This window comes from Sinocyclocheilus rhinocerous, unplaced genomic scaffold (assembly GCF_001515625.1).
Source record: "Sinocyclocheilus rhinocerous isolate Xijiao unplaced genomic scaffold, SAMN03320098_v1.1 scaffold496, whole genome shotgun sequence".
NCBI classification, from domain to species: domain Eukaryota; kingdom Metazoa; phylum Chordata; class Actinopteri; order Cypriniformes; family Cyprinidae; genus Sinocyclocheilus; species Sinocyclocheilus rhinocerous.
The window spans coordinates 125,153-135,394 of NW_015632471.1; the positions used below are offsets into that span (position 1 = coordinate 125,153).

Here is a 10,242-nt window from a genome sequence, read left to right on the forward strand (position 1 = left end):
TAAACTCATATTTAGGATTTAGAAATGAGTACATTAAGGATGCATCAAGTGGCAATACATTTATAATACTACAAAAGATTTCTATTTCTTTTGATTTTCTATACATCAGAGAATCGTGAAAAATATCATGGTTTTCACAAAAGTATTAAGCAGCACAACTGTTTTCAACATTGATGATAATAATAATAAAACTACTACTACTAATAATAATAATGTTTCTTGAGCACCAAATCAGCATATTAGAATAATTTCTGAGTATAAGACACTTCTTTCAAAAATAACAGCAGCAACAACAAAAAGTATGATTTAAAGAAATTATACACATTCCAGCATATTTTCTCAACCAAAAAAACCCCCAGTATTTTGAGTGTTTTTTTTTTAATCCATTTTCACTACAAACAACATTCATTTGTACCTCTAAATTGAATATTTTCCCATGTTAAATAATTCAAAACTCTTATGTTACCACCTTCCCTAAGTGTTTTATGAATAACTGACCTCCATTCCTCTTAATGGAGCTGAAATAAAAGTTTTTTTTTTTTTCCTCCCCCTCTCTCTCTCTCTCAGTTAAATACTGACAAACAGCATAACTGTGGAGTAGGCTAATTTTTCCCAGTTTAAAAGTGGCTTTGGTGAGAATGAGTGAGAGAATGGGTGTCAAAAAAAGATTGATTTTTTGAGAAGGATGTGGAAAATGTAACCTCTTTTTGACCTTAAGCAGGAAAATAGCTGTTTTCCGAAGTGTTCAAGGTCAGGCATGCTATATCAGGCATTCTTACAGCCCAAAACAAGGGTTTTATCTTGCTATCTGTGTCAGAGAAAATAGGGGAAAAAATCAGACATGACACATATGATATCATTGATTTTACACATCACAATGACCCATTCTGAGGTTCTGGTTATGTAAGAGGATTGAAAAGAAAGAGATAGTTGTGTTTAGGGGACATTGGCAGTCATGGAGAACATCTAAGCCGCCTTATGAATATGCTTTCCCACCCTTCAGATTAATTTCAATGGTATCTACAATGAGTACTTAGAGCAGTCATTGGTTCATTCATTCATCTCAATTCATCAGTCTGAATATAAGGGAAAACATTTAGTACATCTTACACATTAGGTTGTGTTGACTATATTACAGTCTTTGTTTTTCTCCTCACATGATCCAGAACCCTGAATGTTTCAGCCAACTTTCATCTCATAACTCAAGCTTGTCAGGAGCATAAGACGTTTCGTGTATTTGGCTAGCATTGTGATGTTGACAGTTCATTGGCCCGGCATGGGCAGAACTCAATATATTTGTCTGAGGCCCCTGAGGTCTCAGCATAAGAAATCTATCTTTCTTAAGGGGTTTTCATTTGTCGGAACTGATGTCATATTTGTATATCAAACAGAGGATGGCAGCCAAAGTGAAGTACAGTCATTTGTTGTCTATAAATTTAAAGGTGCGGAATGGCAGGAGATGGAAAGATGTGCGTGACAGGGTCCCCCATTTGTGAAAGCATCGATAACTATAAATCATGATGTAAATATGCAAACATGCACAGACAGAGGAGAGGAAACAGGTGTTATGTACAGTACACACCCACAAGCTTATGTATTAAATATAATGAATGTCATTTCAAGAAAATTTGAACATAAATATCACATAGTGCTGTACTTTGATGTATTCATGTATAGAAGCCCATTTCTATATTTAATAGGTGTGGTGTTATATTTCATAATATAATCATATTTAATAGTTAGATTTTATGTTTCACAATGTAATTTTGACTTTCCTCAACTGCAACTTTATATTTCACAATGTGACTTTCATTTGTTATTGCAAACTTGAAGACTTTAGTATCTTAGCACAGTTTGTGGGGTTGATCTATTCTGAAACTTACTTATATAGAGTATTTTACTAAAGAGAAAAATGTATAAATCCTCGATCATCTTTGATTGTTAGCATTCAGACAACATTGGTCTTGCTTTTGTGTCACTTTCTCGGACCACTGTGCCCAGCAGGGTAATTACCGCCCTCCTCGTGTGCCTCTGCATGGCACGCTAATCCTGCTCCATAGGTTAGCCTCATTTCTTGTTTTCCCAAAGTGCAGTCTGCTTAATTCAGCGTCTTCCATTGTTATTGGAGCCTGGATTATACTGGATTACAGGGATTAGCATCCTGACTCTCTTTCTCTAATCCATGGAGTCAATTAGGGCCGGAAAAAAGGGGAAAATACCAGCTATTGTGAGGTTAGTGACATTTGGAGGGAATGTTCTAAGGCTGATGATACACGGGGCAATTTTTTGAGCAATTTTGCCAGGTAACTTTTTTTGAACAATGTTGTTTGGGCACTTTCACACTGAGAATAGGTAACAAATTTATATCTAATACTTAAGATCAGTCATGGGCCCTGTGTCTCACCTGGTTGCCCATTGACAGCAACATTGCTCAAAAAGTTGTCCCGTGTATCATCAGCCTAAGAGTACGATGCTCTACAGAAATGAGATGTAGTTCCTGATATTGTATTCAACCCACAACCTTTCTAGCCTGTAGGAAATTAGACTGAACTTTCAAGTCAGAAGAATGGTGTACCTAATTGACCCGACACCACTTTTACAGTACACTCTTAAAATAAAGGTACTTTATTGGTATAAGTTGTTCCCTGAAGAACCGTAAACATCCATGGAAACTTTCCACTGTGCAAAAGGTTCTTTATAGTGGAAAAGTTCTTCACACTGAGAAAAATAATGAAAGGTTCTTTTTTTTAAATGGTTCTTCTATGGCACCGTTGCATTTTTTAATAGTGTACAAACTGTTCCAAACCTATGAATAATAGTGCTTTGAAAACCTCTATTGAGTAACTATGGCAAGACAAAACTCCTTAAAATACTAGTAGCCTAGGATCAGTCATGGTCCTTGTTATGTCCTTCATAAGTAGAATTAGTACACAGTGTAATTGTTTATCCTGTCCACTGTTGTACTTTTACTTCCTTTGGGTCCCTAGCCATCATATTGTTCAGACCATACCACATGCGGGAAAGATAGATACATGTGTTTTACAGTAGCATGATAAGATTCTTTTTTAAATTTTTTATTTAAAATGTTTTTTTATTTCACAAAATGGTAAGGAAAGAAACACCAGAATATTTTTCGAAGGACACTTATGGGTGAGAACAATTGTATTGGTTTTCTGAGTTCTGTACGTTCAAATTCTCATTAAAGTGATAGGATCATTTCCGTATGCAGCTGGCTGTTAGCTTGGATTGGAGCTACGTTTTGAGTGATCACTGAGTCAGGAATACAATTCACGCCATGTAACATGCCCTGAGGGACAATTTACATCACTTCCTACCAAAATGGTTGACATAAAACATATGGAAGTTATTATGGGGTAAAGAAGGGGGTGTTCTCAATAAGGAGGAAAAAAAGAGAGAGGTCGTTTTTTTCCCACGTTTCTCAGTGCACGTGCTGGAATGTCTTCATTAGTTATGGAAAAAGTTTGAGGTTCGGGGGGTATAGATAGCATCTGTGTGTCTACACACTCTACAAACGGCATGTATATATGTTCAGAAAAAAAAACTAAATAAGGTCCCTTCCGAGACCTGAGGCAAAAATAACTTGGTTTGTGTGTACGTGAATATATATAAGTGTATTTGTGTGTAAAGAATATGTATATAAGTATCCTTATCATTACATTTATGTGTGAGTGAGTGTGTGTGTATGTGTGTCATCGAGACACTCACACTCACACACCTTACCCACTCAGACTTTGGGTGGGCCAATCTGACCCCTACCAGCTGCACATTCTTAACCAGACTAGGGGGCTGGTAAACTCTGCAGTTCAACCTGCTCAACTTGCACACACACACACATTCGCACACAACTACTTATCTTTTTTTTTCCTTCAAAACTTCAATAGTTTTATAAGCAGAATCTTTAAGGCAATGTAGCGATGTAGAATTAGATTTAATCATTTTCTCACTGATGTTATATTAGGGTGTTGTGTGATGGTTGCTAGAGCATTGCTGGGGTGTCAACAGTAAAAAGAGCCCAAGTCAGATGCTATGATATTACTTTTAAATTTAATTACTGCCATTTGTAGTCTGGTTGCTTAGAAAAACAATAGCTCACTTCTCTAAAAGCCACACAATGTCTGTAGCACAACCAGTGTGGTGACTTACTTGCCAAAATGTAAAACTTAGGGATATGTGGTTTTTAAAAAAATCCTAACCCCAAGTATGAGCAAAGTTGTAACAAACTCCACAAATTACAATAAAAAAAAACAACAATAAATATTCCAGACCAGAATTTTGCCACACACACCCCAGTAAAAACAGTTGTTTGGGGGCATTGTATCACTGTTTATCAGCCAATTTTCACGGTTTAAAAAGTTCATTATTTAACCATGTAAATTAAAAGCTTTATTTTAAAGTATATATTAAATCATTATGTTTTAAGTTAGCGTGCTTTAAAGAAGTACACTTGTTTTGATGTGCTGAACATACTAAAGTACTTGATTGTAATTTACACACACATTCGCACACAACTACTTATCTTTTTTTTTTCTTCAAAACTTCAATAGTTTTATAAGCAGAATCTTTAAGGCAATGTAGCGATGTAGAATTAGATTTAATCATTTTCTCACTGATGTTATATTAGGGTGTTGTGTGATGGTTGCTAGAGCATTGCTGGGGTGTCAACAGTAAAAAGAGCCCAAGTCAGATGCTATGATATTACTTTTAAATTTAATTACTGCCATTTGTAGTCTGGTTGCTTAGAAAAACAATAGCTCACTTCTCTAAAAGCCACACAATGTCTGTAGCACAACCAGTGTGGTGACTTACTTGCCAAAATGTAAAACTTAGGGATATGTGGTTTTTAAAAAAATCCTAACCCCAAGTATGAGCAAAGTTGTAACAAACTCCACAAATTACAATAAAAAAAAACAACAATAAATATTCCAGACCAGAATTTTGCCACACACACCCCAGTAAAAACAGTTGTTTGGGGGCATTGTATCACTGTTTATCAGCCAATTTTCACGGTTTAAAAAGTTCATTATTTAACCATGTAAATTAAAAGCTTTATTTTAAAGTATATATTAAATCATTATGTTTTAAGTTAGCGTGCTTTAAAGAAGTACACTTGTTTTGATGTGCTGAACATACTAAAGTACTTGATTGTAATTTTAACTGTAGTTTGGTTTAACCTGTGAAACTGTTGTCTGATTTGATAAGCACAACATATCTGTTTGCTGGAGTTTTAATTAATGAAAATGTGTTTGACTTCAAATATTCCCAGTATAACTTGTTAACTTGTGGTGAATGTTTACCTTCAGTGTATATCCACGTAATTCTGCCCTGCCAACTGGTTAAATGTGTTTAACTGCTTGGTGTTTATCCCATCTCTCTCTCTCTCACACACACACACACAGAGTAAATTAATACTTGAGTGGTCTACTTCGTTGTTTTTTCTGTTGGACACCTGATACGACCTCTGATCCCTAATGCCGTGACAACCTGTGCCCAGGGACCTTACAGGCCAGAAAATGTGACCCAATCCTGCCCCATAACGACTGGGGACACACACTTGCACACACAATTGCATACTTAAACACACACATACAAAAAAAACTCTCACTCTCATGACTGAAATGTAACATATGACATGTGCTTGGGTGGTCCAGTGCTGCCAGGCAAGTGTGATGGTCCCTGTAAAATTATTACATTATAAACAATTTCTTCCAAACACAATTTTCAATTTTAAGACAGTGAAATGTTATCCTTTGGTTCGAATTTTGTTTATGGTGTGATGATAGAGTGTTGTGGACAAAATCATTTGTTCGATCAACTTATGAAAGTAAGAGTACACCTGCTAGGTGGCTGTTTGCTGGTTGTTTACTGCTAGCTGGCTGCGTTAGAAATGGCTACGTTTTTTTTTTCGTTTTTTTTCTTGCAGACGAAAACAATTTTTTTCAATTATGGAAGTACTGTGCTTACTGCTAGCTGGCTGCTTACTTTAGAAATGGTTTGAGTTTCTTCTTCAATATAAATCTGGGAATTTTCATCTTGCAGACGAAAATAATTTGTTCAATTACTTATGAAAGTAATAGTGCACTTCTCAACAGACCACATGATTTGATGTATCATTAAAGTCTGTAACACAAATGCAATTTAATATTTTTATAATATAATATAATGATTTTTAAATGTGTAATATAATTAATATAACATAAATTAAACAATGTAATAACAATTATATATTTTAAATTTCATTTTCAGATGTATTTCCATATGCAGTTTTTAGATCAATTAATAATTTCAGTAAACCCAGCAGTATGAGTGATAGTAATAGTGACGCTTGCCTGTTTTGCTTTTCATTATGTTATTTATTCATTTGATCTCATTGTCCTATTTTTCTGCCACCTCATTCCCTGCTTCCTCTCCATCTTTTATTATTTTGTTCTGAGCTCATTTTAACCCTCTTCCCACTCGTATGAGGGTGGTGGGTGGTGTGTTTGGGATAGCACATGATAACAGTGCTCGGACTCAAATATAGTTATTCCGAGTATGCCAGAAGCTCTCCGAAGTATTAATAGCATTTCACTGTCGGTGGCCTTCAGTTGTTTCTGTGAATTTGAGAAAACAGCAGGCCTACACATAGAGGAATGTAGAATGTGTTACTGTGGTGGTCACAGTCACGCTATGATAATATGGCTAACGCTCTACTGCATCATGTTTCATATAGTCTTTGCAGACTCCTAATTTCACATTATGGTTGCGAAACCTGAGTCGATGGGTTGTGGAATTTTTAATGCATGTTGAGGTATATTTTGTGCAATACTTTACAGTCTTGTTCGTGTTGGCATGCATGTGTATGTATGAGTGTTTGTGGGTGATTTATTGCTGATAGCTTGCAGTGTGCCAGTATGGGACTTTTTTGCCGTTAGCTAACTCTCTAAGTTCATTATTTAGCCGTATATCTGAGAACCATCATTGTTGTTGGGGAGTTTTTATTGATTTCTTTTTACTGATTATGTATGTTTAACTGTGTGTGTGTGTGGTTCAGATAAACCATATTCAGGTATGTGTGAGTAATGTGTGTATTGGTGTCTGTGTGTTCCCTAGACAGATTGGGTGCAAGACAATGCTTTATCCAGATTTTAGTGGCAGCACCATCAACAAGGAGAGGAATGCAATGGGTGGATTTGTCTTTAGCTATGGAGAAACAGTACTGTTGGTTAGAATATCTTAGGAGAGGAAAAGTCTTCAGTCTAACCAGAGAATTTCAGAAATTAGCTATATTAAAGGTGAAACTTGCTTCACAACCGTTAAAAAGTACATTCTATATAGTATGAAAGTGTGTAGTATGAATGAAATCCAGATTTGTCATGTTGTCACTGTCATGTGACCTACAGCGTCACTTCACTGCCATTCAAAAATCCTCTACCGTGGCATTATGGGATAGTAAGTGTCCAACTGATGCACACTTTTTAGGTACTTTTCACATACTGTTTTACAAATACTATGAATTCTGACGTACTACTCAGCTCAAATTTTTAAGCTCACATTTTCACTGTTTTTCACATACTTTTTATTGATTTTTTTGCAATTCCATTTGATGCCTCTAGAGGCACATAAACCACACACTTCACCTTTTAAACATTTTCTGGTCATTAATGCCAAGAATGCTTTTAGAATGTTTCCATATCTCTGTACACTGATGCACACACTATGCTATGAGAATAATAGGGACATTTTCGATACTAACACAAAACCAAAGTGTTTTTAAAATGTCTGAGGTACACTGTGTCCATTAAGATCATAATCATGCAGTTATCTTGCTAAACACACATGCACACTACTCCTTAGATAAGCCACTCGTACCCCTTGCATACATGAAGATAATTCCCAGCATGCATCTGGCTTCATGTGAGGAGGATGGGTGGATGCAGGAATGAGGGTATGTTAACAAAAGCGGAAAAATGTGGAAACAAAGAACGGGGTAGATAAAATAAGAGAACGTGATAACAGAGGGCAATAAAGGAATTGGGGAGAGAGATAGAACATGAAAAAAAAAACATGGACGATAAAGATAGATAAAGAAGAAGAATATGCTCTGATGTTTTGAAGAGAAAGCCACATTCTTCATATAACAGGATGCATCACTCTTTTGAGGCAGATGATGGAGGTTTTGCTGTCAGTATGATCGTTTCCAGGGATTTCGGGATTACACAAGGTCAAAGATCAGCGGACAGAGCAGGAGTTCTGTGGATGAAGGTCACCCGGAGACGGAGACCCCGACATTCCTTCGGATCCACAGAAATTCCTTTTCGGCCTGACTAAAAAAAAGTCAACACATGAGAATAATGAACAATAATGAACAACTAACAAAGGAACAGATATTAATAACCACTGCTCTGTTTCAGGAAAGAGAGTCATTTAGAGGCCCTGTTAAATCAAATTTAGAGTTTCATGGCTTTTTGTCCATGCATTTTAGCTTTGAGGTCATCTATATCCTAGCAAACTTTTTATTTTTTACTATTACGCTAATATATTATTTAGCTTTGAACTAGCTTGTATGTTTATATTTTCAGTTTTGGTTTTAATTTTAGTTTGAGTAATTTTAAGTTGCTTTTTTAAGTGCTTTTGTCAATTTCATGTTTTATTTTAGTTTTAGTATTTCATCTTAAACTTAAACCAATTTCAGTTAGTTTTCATTTTTTTTATTTAAGTTTTTCATCTAATATTTATATTTAATTTCAACTTTGCTTTTTTTATTAAATAAAACAATATTAATAGTTTTAGTAGCAATAACAACACTATAGTGCTTTCCTATACCATTAGCATTATTTTATTTTATTTTTAGATTTATGTTTGGTGTTTTTGTGCCTTTATTTAGATAGGACAGTAAGTGGATGGGAAGCGATGTGGGAGAGAGAGGGGGATAGGATCGGGAAATGTCCGCGATCTGGGACTCGAACTCGGGACGCCCAAATTGCAACGGCGCTACACGTTGGTGCTCTGCCCGCGAGGTTATCAGCACCAACCACCATTAGCATTTTTAACATATAACAGCTAGACATTTACAATCTGCAGTGACTTTCACAGGAAAACTCATTAAAAGTGTTGATGACTCATCCTGCAATATGCATATTTTTATCCAATCAAATGCTCTCAACAATGAGAATGTCCTGCCCCATAATATTGCCTACAACTGACAGTAGCAAATCATGCTTCACTGTTATGACATAGCTAAAGCCTTTTGGAAAACCCCTTCAATATGTCCCGCCAAAACTTCCTGTTTGAACACAGGAAGCCTTTACAAAGGTATTTAACCAAAATCACAATTGTGCTAAATTTGAAAACCATAAAAATACCTTTGCCAAGCAAAAGCATTAATCATTTTTCCAGGCACAATTCTATGGCTAAAATAATCACTTACACACACTTTGTTGTGTGTGTGTGTGGGGGGGGGTTCAGTTGTGTGTTTTCCACTAAGACCTGCCGACATGGTAAAAATATGCAGCAGGGTTCTTTTTGTCTCATACTCCCCTAATCCTTGTTGAAAAATAAACTTTTAGCAGCGTTATCAGTAAATACACACATGATCTAACAAATTATGGATAATCACATTCAGTCAGATGACGATAGAATAGACTATCAGCCATTTTAGAGGGTACATAAGCATGTGTGTGTGTGTGTGTGTGGTGGGGTATCTTGTTCGTAAGGAGGAGGGTGTTTTCAAGGTTGCAGAGGCTACACAAATGGCCTTATTTCTTAGCCAGCTGCACTTGGTGGGCATGAGCACACATACACAAACACACACAGTGTTTTACTCAGAGGGACAGGTGGTAGGCTAGTTTATATTGGATTGGTTTGAAATGTAAACTATGTTTATAGAGTTACATTGTGAAACTGTTTTATAGGTTCCCCTCTGGATCCTGAAAGTGAAATATTAACTCATAAAGCGTTATCAAAATTCCATTTCAGGAATTTCAAATATAAGCTGTCCTTCAGACGTGATAAAATGTATTTTAGGGATTTTACATATATATATATATATATATATATATATATATACAGTCACCTTTATTTATATAGCGCTTTTAACAATACAGATTGTGTCAAAGCAACTGTACAGCGTTAATTAGAAAATAGTGTGTCAATAATGCAAAATGACAATAGTAAACACTCAATTTTCAGTTAAAGGCAGTTCATCATTGAAGTGAGAAAGCAATCCGATCCAACGGACCAACG

At 35.8% G+C, this 10,242-nt stretch overlaps 1 protein-coding gene across 1 annotated transcript in view; it reads left to right on the forward strand.

The window, feature by feature from the left end:
- LOC107742489 (rho GTPase-activating protein 7-like) overlaps nt 1-10,242 on the forward strand; it is a 115,503-nt gene that overhangs the window by 24,871 nt on the left and 80,390 nt on the right. The gene's annotated exons all lie outside the window — the stretch shown is intronic.